General features: G+C 39.6%; 2 long non-coding RNA genes across 4 annotated transcripts in view; one reads left to right on the top strand and one right to left on the bottom strand.

The window, feature by feature from the left end:
* Positions 1-22,800, top strand: part of LOC309474795 — a 51,697-nt gene that overhangs the window by 25,249 nt on the left and 3,648 nt on the right. The gene's annotated exons all lie outside the window — the stretch shown is intronic.
* On the bottom strand, positions 90-22,645 carry LOC309474797. Of its 3 annotated transcripts, XR_014197422.1 has the most exons (5): positions 22,046-22,645; positions 10,750-10,797; positions 9,778-10,054; positions 9,555-9,653; positions 90-1,274 (listed from the first exon to the last, which is right to left on the bottom strand). It is a non-coding gene; the product is annotated as an uncharacterized lncRNA (long non-coding RNA). The 3 variants fall into 3 exon arrangements; XR_014197423.1 differs by lacking the exon at positions 90-1,274 and having other exon boundaries at positions 8,238-9,653; XR_014197424.1 differs by lacking the exon at positions 90-1,274 and having other exon boundaries at positions 8,238-10,054.

Consider the following 22,800-nt stretch of genomic DNA (forward strand, 5'->3'; position numbering starts at 1 on the left):
AGACATAAATGTGTCACTGAGCACAAAATGAAGCTTCTGCCATGACCATCCCATGCAGTCCCCTGACCTGAACCCTCATGGATCTGGGAATCTGAAGGATCTGGAGAGATTCTGTATGAAGAAATGGTCTCTGATCTCTTGTTAGGTGTTCTCAAACTCATCAGGCATTATAGGAGAAGACTCAGAGCTGTTATCTTGACAAAAGGAGGTTGAAAAGTATTGAATAAATAATTCAATAATTAATAATTCAATAATTATGGCCAATGTTTTTGGAAAAAAAGCATTTATTTCACAATATTATTAACCCCCGACTTTCAATTCTTTTACTTCAATGAAATGTTAGATTTTTTGAATGAAAGATCAAATTTGAAAGGATAAACAATGCAGATTTATTTTTACAGACATCCTTGATCATATTTACCAGGGGTGCCAATAATTCTGACCACAACTGTATGATTTAAATATAATATGATGTCATCAATCTTATATCTAGATTATAGACAAAACACAAGATTCAAAATTCCATTCCATTTCATCAATTATATACTGGTGTTACTGTGCAGTTAAAGGTGGCACTTTTACAACAACCATCCTGAGGGAAGATGTGTGCGAAAGAGGGGGCAAGCTCGTGCTCCGCCAGCGTGTCTCCTCACGGATGACACACCGCTTCAGAAAAGCTGTCAGCATGCTGACACACACACATACACACGCTCACTCTCACATTGTATCCCCAGCAGGTCTCACCAACTGAAGGCTGACGGCGACAGACAAGCGTTTCATTCCTCTCTTTTTTTCAGCTATTGTATGGCGGGCGTAAGCGTTTTGGGCCACAGAGGGTTCAATACACAGGCGCCTGGTCCCATGTCTCCGGCCCAGCCCGGCCTTTTTTGTGAGCCAGTCATTGGGATTGAATTGAGCCCGGTCGTGGGTGCCAAGGAGGATTACGCCAGGAGGCTGGGGGTGAGGAGGTGGCTAGTGGCAGACCAGGCGGGCGACCTATGGGAAATCCCAATGGCCTTTCTTCTGGGGTATGTGTGGGAAAAGTGGCTGAAAGCTGGCAAAATGTTCTGAGGCCAGAGTTGATGGGAGAATGCCAGGCCAATGTGGGGCATATGGTGGTTATTCAACTTCCCGGGTGCAAGAAGAGGGTTCATGCTGTGCCTCAGCGTGCCCCAAAGTTACCCCTTCACTGTCCCTCCATTCGCTTGCTCTGAGAGAGCTCTGAGACTGGCACTGGCTCAGCACAGCAGATGGCAGTTTAGAGTGGATGTTAGCTACAGGTAACCAAGCATAATAATAGGTTTTTGGTTAGAACAATGGCACTTTTGCTGCCACTGGATCAGCTCTTTATCATTGCATAATCTTTTTAATTAACTAGATGAATCTCTATTCTCTTCAGAGTATAAGCAGGAGTAGTTCAATAAAGTTTTAGCATATTCAGTGATATATTGAGCAATATGATCCACAATTACAACGATTTTAATGCATGACATCGAGGCAAAGAACCACCCGACAAATTTTCAAATCGTTTAATGCAAAAATGCCTTGGATTATCCCGCTTATACCATGGTTGTTTGCCAGTATTGACAAGTTAAAGCCAAGCTGTTACTGATGTTTTTCAGCGCAATATTTGTCCGGTATATATATATTTTTTTCTCCCTTTTTTTCTTCTTTTTCTTCTGTATACTTTATTTTAAAGATAATTATGTAAAATCCAAATAAGCTTTATATATCTTTATTGGAAAGGGTTTAAACAATGTTTTTCATGCTTTCAACCATAAACAATAATTGCACATGCACCAGTAGAACAGTCCTTAAGACACTAAAGGCCCTATCATACCTATCCGGCGCAATGCGACACGAGTGTTTTTTGCTAGTTTCAGCCTGACACAGTTATCATTTTCACGTCCTGCACCACGTTGTTTAAGTAGCAAATACATTTGTGCCCATCTGTTCGCCCATGGGCTGCTGGTCTGAAAACGAGGTGTGTTCGGGCACATTGTTGGCGCGTCGCTATTTTGAGGCAACTGAAATTGTTGACTTTAGACCAGGTTTTAGACGCTTTTAGACTTTAGACGCAGTATTTTTTTATTTTTTTATTTTTTTATTTAAAGAGCGCTTTAAATTAAAGAGCGCTGTTATTTAAAGATCTGCTTATTACAGCAGCACACAAACTAGCCAAATATAAAAATAAAAGGATTACAATATAAAAGATGAATACTGTGTACATAAAGATATGGTGAAATCCGGCTTGTCCCATAGATGGTCTGCTTGCGCGCTTTAACCTCGCGCACGAGCAGATGCGTTTCCTCTCTGGAGAAGCGTTCAGTCTTTCCGCTTGCAAATTCCACCATGTAAATAGCGAATCCGCCATGGTGCGAGTGCAACTGGCTTTTAAAGGGAATGAGAATGGGAAATTACCAAAAGTACCAAAATTACCGAAATTGGTCCAAATCCAAAAGTGGATTTGGACACGCCCTAAGTGCACTTGCACTATAGCTTTAGACCATGCGCTTAGATCGTTAAAATAGGGCCCTAAAGGTGATGATACACAGGGCAAGTTTTTGAGCAATGTTGCTGGGCAATCTTGCCTAGCAATTGTTGCTTGGGCACTTTCCCATTGAAAATGGGCAATACATATATATCTGGATAATTTAGATCGGTTGTGGGCCCTGTGTCTCATCTGGTTGCCCGTTGATGGCAACATTGCCCAGCTCAAAAAGTTGCCGTGTATCATCACCGTAACAGTTTACAGGCGATAGACAATTAAAGGCACAGTTAAAATAACTAAGGACACTAAAGAGACCTTTCTACTGACTCTGAAAAACAAAAGGAGAAAGATGCAGGGTCTATGATCACCTGTGTGAACATGTCTAGACCTGCTACATGAGGACTGCAGATGTGACCAGAGCAATAAACTGCAATGTCCGTAATGTAAGATGCCTAAGACAGTGCTACAGAGGGATAGGAAAAAGAGCTGATCATCCTTACAGTGCTAAACCACGTGTAACCATATGTCCCCCAGAAGTTTTTGAGAACATGCAAGTGACTTGGTGGGAGAGTGGCATAACAACTCACAGCTATCTCTCGTGACCATAACTTAATAGAAAAAAATAAAAAAACAAACAAAACAATTCAAATAGGCATCTTTACAGGATATTCAAAACATCTTGTGTGCCATCACACAAGGAATGTTGTTTGTTTGTTGGATACTTAGTTTCCACATGGCACACCAGGCCTGCATTTAGCCGCATTGCTGCAATAAGGCATAAACTATTAGGGACATTTGTATGGCATGTTCTTGAGGTCAGGACAGCTGTTCCCAGTTGGATCACAAATTCCCCTCTAAATACCACCCAGACCTCCTGATCTTCAGTTGGACTTTGTGCTCAACCAAGTGTGGTCAACTAATCTTTAACACAATTTTCAAAAGCATAATATATGAGGCTTAGTGTGAAGTTCCGAGTGGAGTTGATGGTGGATGAGCTGTATATGTAAGCTGGTTTGGGATTCGTTGTTTAGAAAAACAAATAGGGAATGTCAATTTAAAATGTCAATTTAGTTATATTATAACTAATCATATTATTTATCATTATATGAAAAACAACAGTGAAAAAACAACAACAATTTCTTGTAAAACATACTCCAATAATCTGTTAAATGTACAACTGCTAAAAATGACAAATTAAACATGTTAAAAATGTGCAAATATTAATTTGGTATGTGATTAATTCGATTGATTGATTAATTAGCATATTGCATAATTAATTTGATTACATGTTTTTAGTAAATTAACAGCCTATTTAATCCCTTGTTTATTAAAAAAAAACTGTTTTGTGTTTAACACCATTCAGGAAGCCTTTAAAAACATTTTTTTTTATAACTTTATCAGACATTTGTTATGAATGTCACTTTTCATATTGTAAGTTTGGTTCACTCTTTAGTTTATAGGGTCCAATTCTCACTATTAACTAGTTGCTTATTAACATGCATATTACTATGATATTGGCTGTTTATTAGTAATTATAAAGCCCATTTTAATGCCTTATTCTGAATGACCTTATTCTACATAATCATACCCAATACCTAACTTTACTATCTTACTAACTATTAATAAGCAGTAATTAGGAGTTTATTGAGGCAAAAGTCGTAGTTAATAGTAAGTTAATAGTGAGAATTGGACCCTTAACTAAAGTGTGACCGTAAGTTTCGATTCAGTAGCTTATGAACTGTGCCTACTCAGTTAAGTTTGTGTCCATCCATTATATTTCAGCTTGCCTGTTTAAATCTACCGGAATCGGATCAAATAAACAAAGTGCACAGATTGAATGTCTAACTTTTGAAAAGCCTGTGAAAAAAACTGGCAGGTGGCACTGGCCCATAAAATAAACAGAGGTAGATATAGTCTTCGAGTTTTTCCCACGGTTGGGAGTGGTGTTGGAGTTACCAGTGAGAACTCTAGGTCCAGTGACTGACGTTGGACTGCTGTGACTGTGTTCAAACATTACACAGAGAACTGATTCTTATTGTGCCAATTCAGCAGCCTTTGAAATGCCACACTGCCAAACAGGAAGGTGGATGCTTTCCAGAACACTTCACTGTCACGGCTGCCCCCCAAAATTGACAAGACTCATGCACCTCTGTTCATTCAGAACTGAGCCTATAGGCTTTGAAAACCATAAGCACATTGATATGCCATGAGTGAGCTGTCCAAGATAGTAGTTAACAGCATTTTTGAGTGAGTGCTGCCACTTGCATTTGTTATTGTTTGTCACCGAGTGAGCAGGATCAGTTGGCCCCTTTTGACCTCTGCCCTCCCACACACTTACTGGGAGGATCATTAGAAGACCCTACACATGAACAGCGGCTGTTGATGTCATTAGCTTTAAATCTGTGTGTGTGTGTGTGTGTGTGTGTTCATAAGGCATAGTGTATGGCTGGTCTGTGGCAGGTGTACAGTGGTATTTTTAGAAAGATTTCTATATAAGGGAACGGCAAACACTCTTCTCGTTCATTTGCTGCGTTTGTCAGCGATTCTGTGAACAAGTGACCTGGAGAACAATAACATACACTCACATGTATGACGTGTTGTCCAGCTTTCAACAACGAGACCTTTCATTTTCCATCATCCTTTCTATCTATAAATAGTATTTATAATTTATATACAGTCTCGGTTCAAATTACACTGTTCTGCCCATGTGTGGCTAGAGAAGAAATTTTTTTTTATTATTATTTTATTCTAATTTTATTAATTGTTTTAAGTTATTGTAATTATTTTTTTCTTCAATAACTGTCAACAAATTGTTTAACAACTCTGTTTGTGTTTTACTGCCTGCCTTGTCACTCTTGTCAATGTAGATTATAAGTCTCAATCTGTCAATCAGTCTGTTTAGGTGACAGGAATTCACAATCTCAGCATCCTTCAAAGACTACAAATCAAATCAAATAAAACAAATCACATTTTTTATATAAAATATGCTCTTGCAGTAAATAAATAAGTATACAAACAAACAAACAAACAAACAGACACATAAATAAATAATATACCAAGATCTTTGTTGCTCAAAGAAGATTATAAAAAAAAGTGAGCATATGAATGAAAGAATGAACAAACAAATACATAAATAAATCTGAAAGATCAAGATACTCTTGATAAAACCTTTTTAGTTATGTCTTAAATGATCAATCAATCAATCAATCAAACAAACTACGAACCTGGTGTTAAAAGAAGAAGACTTTTTTTGAAAGTGATAATAAATAAATAAATAAATAAATAATTAAATACATACATACATACATACATACATCCTGGTGCTAAAAAGATGTTCCTTTTTTAAAAGCATACAATACATGAATGCACTTGCAACAGAAAGCGATAAAGAAACACAGCTCTACTCCTTAGGCCCAGTTCATGTCCCCACCAAGAAGAATGAGTAGGAGGGTGGGAGAGAAGAGAAAAGGAGAGGAGGGGAGGGAAGGGCCGGGGTGGGGGGGTGGGGGGTTATTGGCGTGAAAACGTTCTTCGGAAGTCATAGTTCCAGGCGACGCGCTTTTGGCAGCCCCCTCCATTTCCTGTGTGCGGCCGACGTGGGGCAGGGCGGTCGCCGGGAGAGTGCCAGAGGAGAAAGCGGTGGAGAGAGAGAGCGAGGGAGGGAGGAGAGGGGGAGAGTTCAGCAGAGAGCAGCACTTTCCCACAGTCTGGGGATTTGACACATGGCTCTCACACATTCCACAGCCTGTGGCCGGTGGGGCCTGAGCCAGTACTGAGCGTCAGAAGCACAGCCTGGCGGAGGAGAGGAGAAGAGAGAGGGAAGGGGGGTGGCAAGGGTACATGTGTGTATGTGTGTGTATTTATGTGTGTGTATGTGTGTGTGTGTTTGAAGGGGTGGTGTTCCGCCCTTGGCATTCGCACCGGTGTGGAGATATAGAGGGAGGGGTGTGTGTGTAACCCACGTTGTGCTCTTAACCCTCTCTCGTCCAGGGTGAGTGTACGAGTGTGTGCAGGCGTGTCTGTGCGTATTTTTAGACCTGCTGAAGTGGATCGAGTCTGTCTGGTGTGTAGGAGGGAAACTATAGCTGTGTTGTTTATTTGTACTGAGAGGAAGTGTGTTTAAATGTAGTAAATGTCTTTCTAATGACACTCAACAAAATGTCATGTATTCAACCTTTGTACAGTGTAAATGAACATGTGATGGCCCAAAAATGAAGACTGTAAGTGGCTAAAAGTTATTAAGTTATTAACGCAGTTATAATCAAACAGGATGATGTTTGCGTACAATCTTTATCTGTCTGTTCAAGTTCACAACAGAAAACGAATTGATATTATTCAATACATGTCACACGTTGTCTCTGACTTTCGGAGCGATGGCACAATGACAAGACCAATTGGAATGCTATTAACGTGTAAATAGGCTGAAAGAAGATGAGATATAATGACATTATGTAGATCTCTTAGTCCAACTTCGCAAAAACCATACTGGTACAATTTCAATCAAACTAGAGCATCAGAAAAGGCCAATTATTGATTTAGTCAAATTTAAATTGTACTTGCATGTAAATACACTTAGAAATAATCTGGGTTACTTTTTTATTTTAAGGTGTCAGTGTTACAGTGTAATTACACATTTAAAGCTGCAGTCGGCAAGTCTGGCAGATTGGGTCGATTAGCCAAAATTTTGAATGTTTACAACTCTCATGCCCCTCCCCACTACCAGCGAGCACCCTCCCATCGAGGTCGTGCTCGTCAGTGCGTCACTGTGCGTGTCTACCTGATTTTCTGTGAACGCGTCCGTCTCTTCAGTATCTATCAACACCATGGACTCGGAGGTAGGCTGCCCTGGCTAATCTATCCATAGATAGCAATAACCGAGGAATTGGAAGCTTGTTAGTAGATTTTCTCTCCGCCATCACGCTTCATGCAATCTCCAGGCGAACTTCAGGCGTGGCGTGTGCATGTGATATTAACGTGCGCGAGTGAGGGGGGATCTGTGGCGTGTGCACGACCTGTGATTGACAGTCAGATCTCACACCCCCCTGCGCTGATTGGACCCGATGATCCGGGAGCGGTGGATTTTTGCAAAACAAATAACACGCTCCAGGTGGAGTTAGAAGCTCGGGTTTTTTTCTAAAACCATCTTATTTATGTTGTTCTGTCGGATTATAGTGTCAATTTCACTGAATATGATCAAATTTTTTTTTTTAATTTTGAAAAAAAGTACTGAGAAATATTAATTAACATGTACTTACTTGTCACAATTATGTTCTGTTTTGTCTGCACCTGTTCTTGTTAGTCCCTGATTAGTTCATCTTCCTCCACCTGTCTAGTTTCTTCATTTCATGCTGTGTATTTATACTCCCTGTTATGTTCAGTCCCTTGCCAGTTCTCGTTGATGTTGAACATGGTTGTGTCTGTCCTGCCTGCAGTTTGATCAGTAAAGATTGTGTTTAACCCTCATCTTCGTCTTGTGCTTTCAACTACTACCAGAACGGTACACTTACTATAGGGTTAGGGTTAGGAATTGGGGTTGGTTTAGGGTTAGTTGCATGTAATTATGCATAATTTATAGTTATTACTACAGTAACTACATAAATACACTGTAAAATAAGTGTTACCATAGTTAAGTTGACTGTTTTTTGTTTGTTTGTTTGTAAAGAACTAATCCTATCTATATGTAAATAAATAAATAAATAAAAAATCTCTGAAATATAAACTCTACAGCTCAAAAGTTTGGGGTCAGTAAAATTTATTTTAAATAAAACTTTTATTCAGCAGGATTGCAATAAACTAATCAAAGGGGCATAATGTTACAAAATATTTATATTTCAAATAAATGCTGTCCTTTTGAACTTTCTATTGATCAAATAATCCTCAAAACAGTATAAATAATGTATCATGGTTTCCAGAAAAATATTAAAACAGCACAACTGTTTTCAACATTGATAATAATAAGAAATATTTTTGAGCATCAAATCATCATATTAGAAGGATTTCTGAAGGATGATGAGTCTGAAGGATGATGAGACGGCAGTAACCAGTCCCCAGACTTTTGAATGGTAGTTTACTTGTAACGTGACCTGGCTTTAAGATATTGAGATGTACCATTTCATTTCTATCCAGACAAAAATATTCATATCTGACAAAAATGAGTCATGCAACGCCCACTTTGACAATTGATCAGTGAGTACAACATCCTGTGCCGTTTCCCCCTCTCCATCTGTTAGACTCATCTGGGATAAACATCAAGAAGGTCTTCACTGCACTGTGACTGTGAAAGTCCATGAAACAGGTGGCTGTCTGGCACTATCATTAAGAACACTTGCTCATTTCTGACAGAATTTTCAATAAATCTAAACAAATGATGTGCTTTTGGCGTTTGTGTGCGGTGGAGCGGGATTGCTGATCTTCTCATGCCACTGTTGTGCTTTTTCGGTTTCTCCCAAGCAATCATTGTACATCGCCTCTTCCCTCCTCCTCTCTGCGACCAGGCTTTGATGTGGCGGCCAAGGCCACGTGGCCCTGCCTCTTCCTCTCCCCTGTGCCTCCTAAATAAACGTTCTGCATGGTGTGATTTTAAAGGAACGAGGAGGTCACCCTCTTGGCAATTAGAATCTCAGCACGGAAAAGCACAGGGCTTGGGAAACCAAAACTGCCTTCGCAGACGACAGACCACCCATTAGCTTTGATTTAAAACACGGGTTAGGAGACGACAAGAGGAGGAAAAAGAGAAACTGGAAAGAGACACCCGAGCAGGAAGGGAGGAAAAAAATGGGGAGGGTGGCAGGGTGGGGCAGCTGATGAAAGGGGGCCAAATCATTTCTTACTTGAGTGCCCATCTGCAATGGGACTCAACTGAATCACAAATTGGCAATTAAGCGAGGCTCCTGAACCCCCCTTGGTCAGGGTCAAGATGAAAACATCTCCAGATGACCGGGCAAGCCCGGCCCTGGGAGAAAAACGTAAAAGAGGGCTGGAAATCAGCTTGGTGCTAATTCCGTGTGCCCCAAAACAGCAACAAAGGCAGGAAACAGAGGAAGGGGCTGTAGCCCTCTCTTACCTCTGACACAGTAACTCTGGGATAATTAGGAGCCGATTTTGGAGTCAGACCTCCTGTCATCACTCCACTCCTCTTCATTGCGACTTTGGTTTCTGCTTCCTTTAGGATCAAAGAGCATGAGTAAGGAAACAAACCTTCAGCATTACAGTACTATTACAGTAAAATGAGAATGAATTTTCTAGCCATAAGTCCCCGGCTCATCTATAAGCACGAGGTGGATTACCTTGTGCCAGTCACAAGAAGTCCTAGTTCTCTCTGCTTTTCTTCTCCTTTTTTTTTTCTCCTCCCAGGACGGCTCAGAGATGTTGAGGGTCTTTGATCTATGGGTGAGATGTTTTGCTCGCCGAGGCGGGCGCCAGGCAGTGCACCCCCTTTGCACACTTACACCCTCATCAACCCCATCCGTTCTGTTCTCCCGGTGTGTGTGAACTTGTTGGATTAGTGGCCCCTTGAGTTCTGCTAATGAAGGTTCCCGTTTGATCTGCAGGGCCCCAATTACCCTGCACAGGATCACCCATTAGAGCAGACCTTCCACTGACCCCACGTTTCTCAAACCAAGCCTCACTGTGACAGTTGGTGAGGAGTCCGCAGTTTTTGGTCTAATTTATTGTAGTTTTTCGTTAGTTAATTAAATTATTTTACTATTTGTACCTAACATGCTGTTTTTGTCTTAAAAGGCTTGTTCTATGGAACACAGAAGAAGATAATTATGTTTGTCCATTCAGTGTAAGTAAATAGGGTCCAATATTGCATTTTTCAACATTACAGAAAAACAAAAAAACTGTTAATTTGGAACAACATGAGGGTGCATAAATAATGTCAGAATTGTCCTTTTTGAGTGAGCTATATCTTTAATATCTATACAAGCATACAAATGCCTTAAAGATCCTACTATGTGGGCAGCTGTCTTCCAAGGGAAAAAACTGTCTATTTTGTTTTCACCAATCTGACCCCTGTCCAAACCTATGTAAATATTTAGTTAAAGGGAAGGAAATCTATTCTGACATGCCGGCAATAATCAAGCGTGTGAATGCTCAAATTGTTTGTGCCCTGAATAAGCTTTCACATTCGATAATACGTTACTCCTTGTATATGTGCCTGTCAGTCTGTGTGTTGGTCTTTATTTTGGCCTGTGTGTATCTTCGCAAGTAGGCGTGTGTGTGGGTGTGCAGTGTTTGCCATAAGGAGAAAGTACCTGGGAGAATAGCTTCTCAAACTCCCTTTGTACGAGTGAGCTCCTTGTCTGTGTGAAAAAGAGAGAGAGAAAGATAGTGCGTAGCTCTGGGATAAGAGTATCTCTCTTGACCTCTGCCTCCTAATTCTGTTTTGGAGGAGTATTTAGACATTCACAAAGAGACACCAGGGAAACGTTCACCAACACGCACATTTTATGGCTGCTTCTCAAACGGATGCCTAAAAACATACTCAGTAGCATTTACAATCTGCATAAATATGAATTACATAAATAAGACAAAATGTCTTAGTAAAATGTAATAGTAACTGTGTTGTTCGTGTGTTGAGGAGGATGGTGAGGCAGCGTAACACAACACATAGCTTGATAGAAAGGGTGAAAATATATGAGTTGTGAGACTGTGGATGAGAAGAGATGGAAGAATACGACGGGCAGATGGATTGATTTCTTCCCCCGTCAAGTTTACACATCATACTATAACAGTGAATCCTTGAATCTTCCAAAACCTAGTGAGCTGCTTCACTGCTGATTTTCTACAAAGGTATCTTAACCATCATAGAACCTCATAACTTTCCAAATTTAAAAAACTCTACATTGGCAGCAACTTCACATTTTGCACAGAAGACTCCACTCCACATTTCAATATAGTTGGACATTAGCATGTTGCTAAGCTAACGCATAAAATACTGTACATAGCACACATAAATATTCGTTTCAATTACAATATTTTTCAGTATTGAATGTATATATATATATTTTTTTTTTTTTTTTTTTTTTTTTTTTCATAAGTATTCTAAGAATCACAAGAACCAAACCAACCATCCTTGAGGTGAATAACAAGTTTGAAGTAAAACGTATTTTTAAATTAGACAGACAAAACAAAACCAAGGAATTTGGCATATTTAATGAGTGAAAGTACCACAGTCCTATATATAAGCATTGTAAATTACGTAATTTAATTAAGAACAATGGAAAATATTAAACTATTGATTGAAAGTTGCTTGTTATAAATATAGAAACAATAGTTTATTGCAAAATAAGCAGCACTGTAAAAAACAAAAAACAAAAAAAAAACTGTTGCTGCCTTAAATTTTTAAGTACAATCAACTTGGATGTTTAAGTCATTTCAACTTAAATTACATTAAACTTTAAAAAAATGAGTTGAATTTTGTATAACTTATAAAAAAAGTTTAAAATTGCTTACCTTATTTTTAAGAGTTAAAGCAATATAAAAATATATGTTGCCAGAACTTATTGATCAAATAATATTTTACAGCGTAGAAATGTATAAATACTTGAAAATGGCAATCACAGTTTCATGGGAAATGTGTCTGCCGCATTTCTCTGATTGGATGGATATTTCTCTGCTGGATCATGGGTATTGTAGTTCTTCACAACGATAAGTTGTGTAAATATTGAAGCGTAAATAAATATTGATAGATTCAACATAAGCATATACTATCAATTAACAAACTGGAGCTCCAGATGGTTTTTAAAGGTCAAGTTATTGTTAAAAAATCACTGCGCCTATGGAAAAATGAACAATCTCCGTGAAGAGTATACAGCTGCCAAGTATATAGCAGGTAAGCAATAAAAATGTCTTTACTTACCACAGGCATGAGGCTTTTTTTTTTTTTTTTTGTGAAACCATTCTTGAAGTCTTTGGGAAAAAAACAAACAGACGAAGAGCGCAAGAAGAAAAGGAAACCAATTTGAATAGATCAGGACAGGAAGTCGGATGAGAGGGCCACGGATGGCAACAAACAAAACAACACAGTAACAGTCAAAAGAACCATTCAAAGATAAACAGTGAATGAAAAATGCTTGGACTTGCTAACCAAAATGACTCACACTGAGAAGGGGGGAAATGGAGGGTGAGTGGACGGGAAATGAGAGATGACATACTCGTCCCTCTTCTCAAGGGCCCCTACAACAGCGAGCCAGTGTATGTGCGTGTGTGTGTCCAGGCGCTGGTGGGGGGGCCCTCTCTACGTGCCAGCGGGAGCCTGTTTGCCTCTGAAAGCATGCGCGGCACTCCCTGGAGAGGCCCCGGCAGTTTGTTGTGTGATCTTATCTGGCGCGTGCCTGGGCCGCCCTTTCCCACACTCTGCACGCTGCGCTGTCAAGCATGGGTTGGAGGAGGGGGGAAAGAGGTAAAAAGGCCCCGGCCTGTCAACATTACATGGACTTGACAGCCGTGACATAAGTCCCACACCCAAACCTTTTCAATCATCAGTACACTTTATATAACAGAATCTCTGTTGCGAGTCTCTTCTCCACAATCTGGCATCCCCTGCTCTCCACAGTACAAGCTCCCCTCCAATCAGCCTGTCCTTTCCCTCTTTACAGAAAGCAGCTTTTCACCTCCTTGGGCTTTTCAATTCAATTCCATATCTTATAGGATTAGGTTCACCCTGGTGCTGCTGCCATCATAGGGGAGTATGGAAACATTTCTGACATATTTGAGAGATCAAACAGTATAAGTGAGGAGGGTTGGGGGTTGGTTTGGGGGGGTACCGATGTGCCACTGCAGAAGAACCAGAATGCTATATTGAATAGAGCAGAGATCCCAGAGACCTCTAAATTCTCCAAAATGATCATTTAATTGAATTTAATTTTACAATATAAATATTTAACTGGTTCACAATGTCCCTAGCCTTAAATGGTAGAATTAAGAATTGAATAATTGTGCTCTCTATTCAACTACACTGTAATGAGTCTGGAGGAAGATGAGTGTGGGGAAGTGACAGGTTGTCTTGATAGTGCCGAGGGCTGCAGCTGAGTGCAGGTGAATACATGGAGAGCTGAGGAGACTCTGGGTCAAGCTCTCTCTGCCCTTCAGTCTCCTCCAGGGGCTACGGTTGCCTCCGCTGCTAGGGAGGATCGATACTCTCCTCGTTCTCCTTTCACTGTCAAACCCAGCAACAAAATGAGAAAGAAATGAGGGATAGAAAGAACGATGAGAAAGAAAGAATGAAGTAAGCAAGGAAGGAAGGAAGGACAATTAATCAGACGGAAAGAAAGGAAACTATGGACAGGCTGACAGAAGATGAAAGAAAGAAAGAAAGAAAAAAAGAAAGAAAGAAAGAAAGAAAGAAAGAAAGAAAGAAAGAAAGAAAGAAAGAAAGAAAGAAGAATAGAAACAAACAAACAAAGAAACAAAGCAAGAAATAAAGAGAAAAAGAAAGAACAGGAGGAAAGCAAGGAACAAATGAATGGACAAATAATAAACAAAGAAACAGACGTAAAGAAATAAAAAAAAATAAAAAAAATAAACAATTAAAGGGATCAAGGAAAAAGTAAACGAACATGACCGAATGAATGAATGAATGTCATATAGAAATGAAGGAAGGAAGGAAGGAAGGAAGGAAGGAAGGAAGGAAGGAAGGAAGGAAGGAAGGAAGGAAGGAAGGAAGGAAGGAAAAGCATTGGACAGGCAGACAGAAGAAGAAAGAAAGAAAGAAAGAAAGAAAGAAAGAAAGAAAGAAAGAAAGAAAGAAAGAAGACAGGAACGAATTGATGAAGAAATTAACTAACAAACAAAGAAACATGTAAAGAAAAGAAAAAAAGAGAAGGAATGAAGAATACAGACAGAAGGAAAGTATGAACAGAATGAAACAGAGCAAATGAACAATTAAAGGAATCAAAGAAAAAGGGCAATAAACCAATGAACACTGAATGAATGGATGAATGAATGAATGAATGAATGAATGAATGAATGAATGAATGAATGTCATAAAGGAAGGAAGGAGGGAAGGAAAAGTAAAGAAACAAGCTTTGGACAGGTAGACAGAGGATGAAGAAAGAAAGAAAGAAAGAAAGAAAGAAAGAAAGAAAGAAAGAAAGAAAGAATAAACAAACAAAGAAACAGACGTAAAAGAAAGAAAAAGAATTAAAGGAATCAAAGAAAAAATGAATTAACTAATGAACACATGATCGAATGAATGAATGTCAGAAAGACAGAATGAAAGAAACACACAGAAAGAGGAAATACAGAAAAGAAGGATGGACTGAACAAGCAAATAAATAAAGGAAACCAACTGACAAAGTGAACGAATGAATGAACAAACAAAAGAACATATGAACAAAGAAGGAAAGAAAGAAGGAAAGAAAGAAAAAAATAAACAGAAGTAATTAAGAAAGGAAGGAACAAATAATTAAAGGAACGAATGAACGAACTACAAGCAAAGAAAAAAAGAAAGAAAGATGCCTGTATATGCACATCACAGATGTTAGTCACTTACATTGGCAACTTGAGTACAATTTAACCACATCACACACACACGCACGCACGCACACACACGCACACGCACACGCACACGCACACAACACACACACACACACACACACACACACACACACACACACACACACACACACACACACACACACACACACACACACACACACACACACACACACACACACACACACACACACACACACACACACGCACGCACGCTTAAAGTACTACCCACACACACTGTTGCATGCTGCTTGGCTGTGCACCTAATTTCCTTTCCCTCTCCATCCTTCTCTTACACACACACACACACACACACACACACACACACACACACACACACACACACACACACACACACACACACACACACACACACACACACACACACTCCTGCTTGTCTGCGTGGGGGGCCCTGCAGGCTGTCTGGAGCCCAGCACAGAACAGGATTCAGAGAGCACGATGGAATGGAGCTTTTGCTCATGGCTGATCTCTGCTCTGATCCGACTCGCTGCTGAAGAACACTTTTCTCCTTGTGCTCACCATTTCTTCTGCTCTCTCACTGTCTTACTTTTCTTTTCTTTCCAGTCTCCACTTTCTTCCAGACATGAGCTCAGGCCTCATCTGATCCCTCCAGTAACCCTCGAAGGCACTGAACACTCACACACATGCACACAAACACTGCAAATACATAGACAGAGAACACAGATCGCTGACACACATACTGTAAATGTTGTGTTTAGCTGACACGTGATTATGTTGAGAAACACTGTAAAAGATTTTTAAGCAAATCACATCTGATCGGGATCAGTTGCCAAACATGCCTCCTCAATTATCCAAATGCGAAAGTTACAGTGTGACAGAGTTTAAAGAGTTTATGAAAGACGTTTTGTAAAGACTGTTTGTAAAATAAGTCTCTTATGATCACCACATGATCACCAATATTTCACAATATTACTGGGTTTTTTTATCAATGCAGATAAAAAAATAAAAACAGTAATGTTGAGAAATATTGCAATTTAAAAGAACAGTTTTCTAATGAAATATATTTACATTTACATTTACATTTATTCATTTAGCTGACGCTTTTATACAAAGCGACTTACAATTGGTATATATGTCAGAGGTCGCACGCCTCTGGAGCAACTAGGGGTTAAGTGTCTTGCTCAGGGACACATTGGTGTCTCACAGTGGATTCGAACCCGGGTCTCTCACACCAAAGGCATGTGTCTTATCCATTGCGCCACCACCACTATTTAAATGAGTAAGTTATTCCTGTGATGGCAAAGATTACATTTTAGCAGCATTACTTCAGTCTTCAGTGTCACATGATCCTCAGAAATCATTCTAATATGCTCATTTAATGTTGAAGAAACTTTTCTTATTATTATCAATGTTGAAAACTGCTTAATGTTTTTTTTGTTTTTTTTTCTTGGAAACTGTTATACTTATTTTTAGGGTTGTTTGATAGAAAGTTTATTTAAAATTTACTTGAAAAATAAATCGTCGCTTTTGGTTTTACTTGAATTTACTTGAAAAATAAATCGTCGCTTTTAACATCATAGGATGTCCTGTTACTTTATCCTCTACAGTAAAAGACCTGGGTGTTATACTCGATTGCAACCTGTCTTTTGAAAATCATATTTCATATGTTACAAAAACAGCCTTTTTCCACCTTAGAAACATTGCTAAGCTACGTAATATGCTATCAGTTTCTGATGCAGAAAAGTTAGTTCATGCATTCATGACCTCGAGACTGGATTACTGTAATGCTTTATTAGCTGGTTGTCCTGCATCCTCAATAAAAAAGCTACAGTTAGTCCAAAATGCCGCCGCTAGAGTTCTTACGAGATCAAGAAAATATGATCATATAACACCGATTTTATCATCACTGCATTGGTTACCTATAAAGTTCCGTATTAATTACAAGGTATTGCTACTGACTTATAAAGCCCTAAACGGCTTAGCTCCAGTCTATTTAACGGATCTTCTATCGCCCTATAATCCATCGCGCTCTTTAAGATCACTAAATTCAAGGCTTTTGGTCATACCTAGGATATCCAGAACCACCAAAGGAGGGAGAGCATTTTCACATTTGGCTCTAAAACTCTGGAATAGTCTTCCTGATACTGTTCGTTGCTCAGACTCGCTCTCCCAGTTTAAAACTAGATTAAAGTCGCATCTCTTCAGCCAGGCATTCATATAATCCTACAGTTCAAACTACAATCCGGCCTCTAGCTCATAAATGCCAGAGGAGAACTGGCCCCCGACTGAGCCTGGGTTCTCCCAAGGTTTTTTTTTCTCCATTAGGTCACCTGATGGAGTTTTAGGACACCATTAGGTTACTTGATGAAGTTTTTCGGTTCCTTGCCACTGTTGCCTTTGGCTTGCTCAGTTGGGGATATTTTGGGGATATTTAATTTAATTTTATCAATCAATAAATTCCTCTTGAAACAAACTTTGTTGTATTATTTTAATTTAATACTGTGAAGCTGCTTTGATACAATCTGTATTGTGAAAAGCGCTATACAAATAAACTTGACTTGACTTGACAGTTTTTTTCGATTGCTAAACGACAGTGGGCACAACTGGAGTCACATGTGCAAAACTCTAACTACAGTCTGCACAGCAGCAGTTCATGTGGACCAAACTCTAGTTCGTTTTGCATTGCTTGAACACAGTTTTCAAAACTCTACACACTTATCCCATGACTTTAACCACAACCTGCACAACACTGTGGATTTACAGCACTTTGTTCAAATGCTAACACACTGCTGTCAAAACTGTGAACCACACATTCAAAACGGAATAGATTTCAGCCTTGTGCCTTTCAAACACTGCTGAGTGCAATTTCAGCAGAAAGGCTAAGCAGTCTTGTTTTAGACTTGTTAGTGAACACACACACACACACACACACACACACACACACACACACACACACACACACACACACACACACACACACACACACACACACATATATATATATATATATATATATATATTTATATATAGGTAGAGCTCAGAAAGACTAATTTTGGAAATGGAACAAGGAAGACGGGTTCGTGGAGGGAGAAGGGTGGCAGGGAGAGGGCGGATGCGTGCCGGATGTGAGGACACGAGTCCAGAGGACTGCCAGGGATGGATAAGGCACTCCAGAAGGTTCTTCCCCAGGTGCAGGGCAAGAGAGAACATTAGATGTGATGTTGATGAAAACCTGTGGCCTGATGCTAGAGAGAGGCAGGATTAGCCCCTCAATTATTTGTTTGAATTACAGTGTGTACTTTTAGTTTCTACCTTTTTTTTCTCATTACTGTAATTCCGTAAATTACCTACAGACTATTGGAGCAAACTGCTAATTTTCATTTACCTTAAAGAATTGTTATGTTCTAAAATGTTCTGTGAAAGAATGTCACTCTTTTCTTTGAAGAAAATATTACTTTGTATGAAGTCACTGAAATTGTTCAAACTGTAAAGATGAAAAGTTAGTATTTTCTGTATTGGTGTTTGATACTAGTGTTTTTCCTCTCAGTGTGTTCTGAGTGACAGTGTGTGTAATCTCAGTGAGGGTTGTGTATAGTGTTTGGCTGCACTGAGCCTGTTTTGAGCATGTGTTAAGAGTTGTGTTGCTTGGAATGAGTTTTGCAGGTGATGTGAACTGTTTAGCTCAGGTGACTGTTGGTAGTGCAGACTGTAGTTAGAGTTTTGCACATGTTGCTCCAGTTGTGCTCACTGTCGTTTAGCAATCGAAAAAAACTGTAATTTTATTTGTCCTTGCTATTAGATATTGCTATCAAGTGCTAGCAATGCAAAGGTTATGGATTTGATTCCCAAAAAACAAACCTTTAGGGAGATAATCTATAAATCTGAATGAAAGTATCGACCAAACATAAAAGTTAGAACCATTGATGGTTTCATATTGCGCTCTACCTCATTTCACTCATATCAGAGAGAAAAATCATGCCCTTTCTGTCACAACTTCTTACATCATGGCTGCCAATGGCTGCTCATAATCCCCTCGCTGGAACATTCATTAGAAAGCATGCAGAGCTTTGTGCCCTGGGGCCAACCATGACTTTCCCAGGACAATTAAAGTTACTTAGGAGGAGAGAAAAAAAAAACGGGGTTTGCAGAGGGGTGAAATGAAGGAAGGATAGAAAAAGAGACCAATGGATGCAGGAAAGGAAGGATGAAGATATCCTTCGCAATCTAGCCAGAGACAGTCAGACTGGATCGGGACCAGGATTACCCATTTTCTTAAAGGGTATAATTAGCCAATCTGTGGGAAAAAAAATCAACCCCAGTTGTGCATTTACTTCACTCTATAATTTATGCAAAGCTCTTACGCTGTCCTCTTTTTAATAAGCGACTGAGTGATTAAATGTCCAGTTGGCTCCTTGCTTCCTGCAAAGCATGAAATAGACTCAGGAGGCTCAATATCATGTGGAGTGTTGCATCTTGTTTCCCAAATATAAATAATTCACCAAATCTAAGGAAGAGGGGAATCTGGCCGAGAGCAACCTGTAGGGAACGGGGGTGCATTCTATGACTGGAAGGGGGATTTGTGATGGTCTTTGAGATAGGGAACACCTCCTAATCTACAGAAGAACCCAGTTTTGACAGATGTTGTTATCCAGACTGATCTTTTCAGTGGGATGAGAAAGCAGAGGTTACTACTAGCAGCATACTGAACCTTTGACCTCATGCTGACCTTACAAGCCTATAGCTGCATTTTAATATATTTCCATTTGCTCTAATGCCAAATGACAGACAGCTAAGAGCTCTGTGCTCTGTATGTGAATGTACTTCATCACATGCAGTCTACAAAGGCTGTTTTGAGCAAGATATGCAAGGTAAATTTGTTTCAATCTGCCTGCGAAGTTGCTTTTGAGAGCAACGTACTGTACTAATCATGGAAGACAATATGTGAATATGCCTATAGATTCCCTAATATATAGAATGCAAAAAGTAGTATGTCAAATGAGTAGTATGTCAGAATACACACACACACGCACACGCACACGCATACGCACGCACGCACGCACGCACGCACGCACGCACACACACACACACACACACACACACACACACACACACACACACACACACACACACACACACACACACACACACACACACACACACACACACACACACACACACACACACACACAGTCCATTAGCGTAATGGTTTTTATACTGTACAAACTGTATATTCTATCACCCTACACTAAACCTACCCCTAAACCATACCCATCACAGAAAACCTTATGCATTTTTTAATTTTTAATAAAACACTGTTTAGTATGTTTTTTAAAGCCATTTGAAATACGAGGACTCAGGAAATGTCCTCATAAATAAAGTTAAAACGTTGTAATACCAGTGTAATACCCATGTCATTATACAAATTTCTGTCCTCATAAATCACAAAAACAAACACACACACACACACGCACGCACGCACGCACGCACGCACACACACACACACGCACACAAACACACACAAACACAAACACACACACATCCTGTTACACATCCTACAAGTACTTACTCTAGTAATAACAGTAAATTATGCATAATTACAAGCCCAAACCTTAATTATATAGTAAGTATGTTGTTAATTAATATTACCCAGTACTTATTTGTATAATTACGCTGTAAAAAGGGGACCTCAAAATAAAGTGTAACCGTAAATGCCACATTAAATGTGATACATACTTTGACAGAAAAAAACATTAACCGGAAAAGCAAAAATTTTACACCAGGGTGCTTGCGGCAAAATTAGTACAACAAATGATTATATTAATACAAAGAAGAAGGGAGAGACTGGGAATGTGATGCATGGAACACCGGTAGTGTGCTTGTTCTAACAAAAAGTACAACAAAAAGGTTTAGAGTGACAGGTATCTCACCTTGAGGGATGAATTCCATTCGTGACTTACAGTATATTATGCAATGTAAACTAAAAAACAGGCCAGTGATGGAAGAACATCTAATGTCTTGTGTATTAGCAAACATGCCTTAGTTGTTTGTCAACCTGAATTGTACATTTCAGTCAGAATGAATACAGCACAGTATTTCTCAGTACTTCTGATAATCTGTATTCTTGCAAGTCAGATCGTTTCAGGCTTAAACCCTCTTATGGGTGAAACTACAATTGAAACCAATTATAAGCTCCCAGGCATCAGTCTAGCACCAGCAATGGGACTGTAAGTTCTGAGGGTGAAAGTTGATGCTTCAGCAGGGCTAAGCTAGCCACTTTGTCCAGTGGGAGACAATGGACCCTGAATGGGTGGAGTGAGACTAAGAGGACAGATTCAGTGTTCATACGGCCAGAGGGAAAGGGGAATGTGATTGGGAGGTGCAAGGTGAAACCTGGGGAGAATGTGCCAGCGATGAGGTCATGTGTGTGTGAGTGTTTCTGTGTGAGACGCAATGAATAGCCTGGGCTACAATGAGCAACAGGCCAGGAACTCAAAGGCGGCATATGATGTCATGGGAAATTGTGAGTGGCTACTGGATAGAGTGAGAGAGAGCAGTGAGATGTTTTGAAAGACTTTGTGTCCATGGCAGTGTATCAACATGGATCAAAGTTGAATCATTTGCAGCACCTGTTTCAGAAAATTTGTTTTAGCAATTTACAGATTTTTTTTGACCAATTTATTTCCATGACTTATGGATTTTTCTTTTGGAGTTGAATACTGTTTTGATTCAGACTGATTCGAATGAATAATTCAGACCATTTTATGAACAAATTAAAACTGACTCACAAGAACAATTTATTCACAATTCAACACTACAAATATTCATTATATATATATATATATATATATATATATATTGGTTTCAATTATATGTATTTTCAGGGAGACCTTTTCCGTTTTTTAACTGAGATTAACCTTTTTTCAGAAATTTCTGAATGATACAAACAATCGCCTTATATTCTCATTTCAAAAATGACTCGGTCTTCAGCTAACTTTGAAGTACATTTAATAAAAATGCTTTAGAACCTTAAAAAGAAATGGAAAACTGTATAAGAAAAGAAAATATGTAAACCTGCGGTGACAAGAGCGGGGCGGAGAAGGAGACGCTGAGTCGATTCCAGTTCCTCAGATCTTTCAGACAGTGGCACTTGACCTTCTCCAGTACTAAAGAATATGACAGCCGTGAAGCTGGGGGAAAAAAAGCAGAGAGAGACAAAAGCCACACAAAGTGCAGCCTGGCACCAAATAGTTAGTTTGCAATCAACGTCAGTCATCCCTCCTGTAGAGACAGTTTGATTTCTACTTTTCAAATGAGGCGTTTATTTCAAGGCCTGATAATAGGGCGGCGAAATTGAAATTGGCAGCTCGACAATCTACAGATAATAGTGCACTGCACAGGAGATCATGTGAATGGTGCTTTTTTACCCCCTTTTTTGTCCGAGACTTGATAGAGAGAGAAAGAGAGAGAGAGAGAGGCAGCATTTTGTGTGAGAGTGTGTGCGTGAGGGAGAAAGAGAGAGATGTTTCACAGTCAGGTTACAAAAAAAGATTTTTTTATTTTTATTTTATTGTCCAAGAAAAGGTAAAAACAAGACAAAAAGCATAGAAATGTTAGAAATGGGGTAGAATGCACTGGGTGGGCATGCTTGGAGGGGGTTAGGGCTCTTTAATGTTCCTGGCACAGACCCAGTGGAGGTCTCAAGGTTATCCTGGCTTTGCAAACTCCCACGGGAAAGGTGGTGGAGTGAGGGGAGGTGGCTGGGCTGGATGGAGGTGGAGGGAAGGGGGGGAACAAAACTACAATCTAACGCTGGAGCAAAGCTCATG

This window comes from Leuciscus leuciscus, assembly GCF_965113295.1.
Source record: "Leuciscus leuciscus genome assembly, chromosome: 14".
NCBI lineage: Eukaryota > Metazoa > Chordata > Actinopteri > Cypriniformes > Leuciscidae > Leuciscus > Leuciscus leuciscus.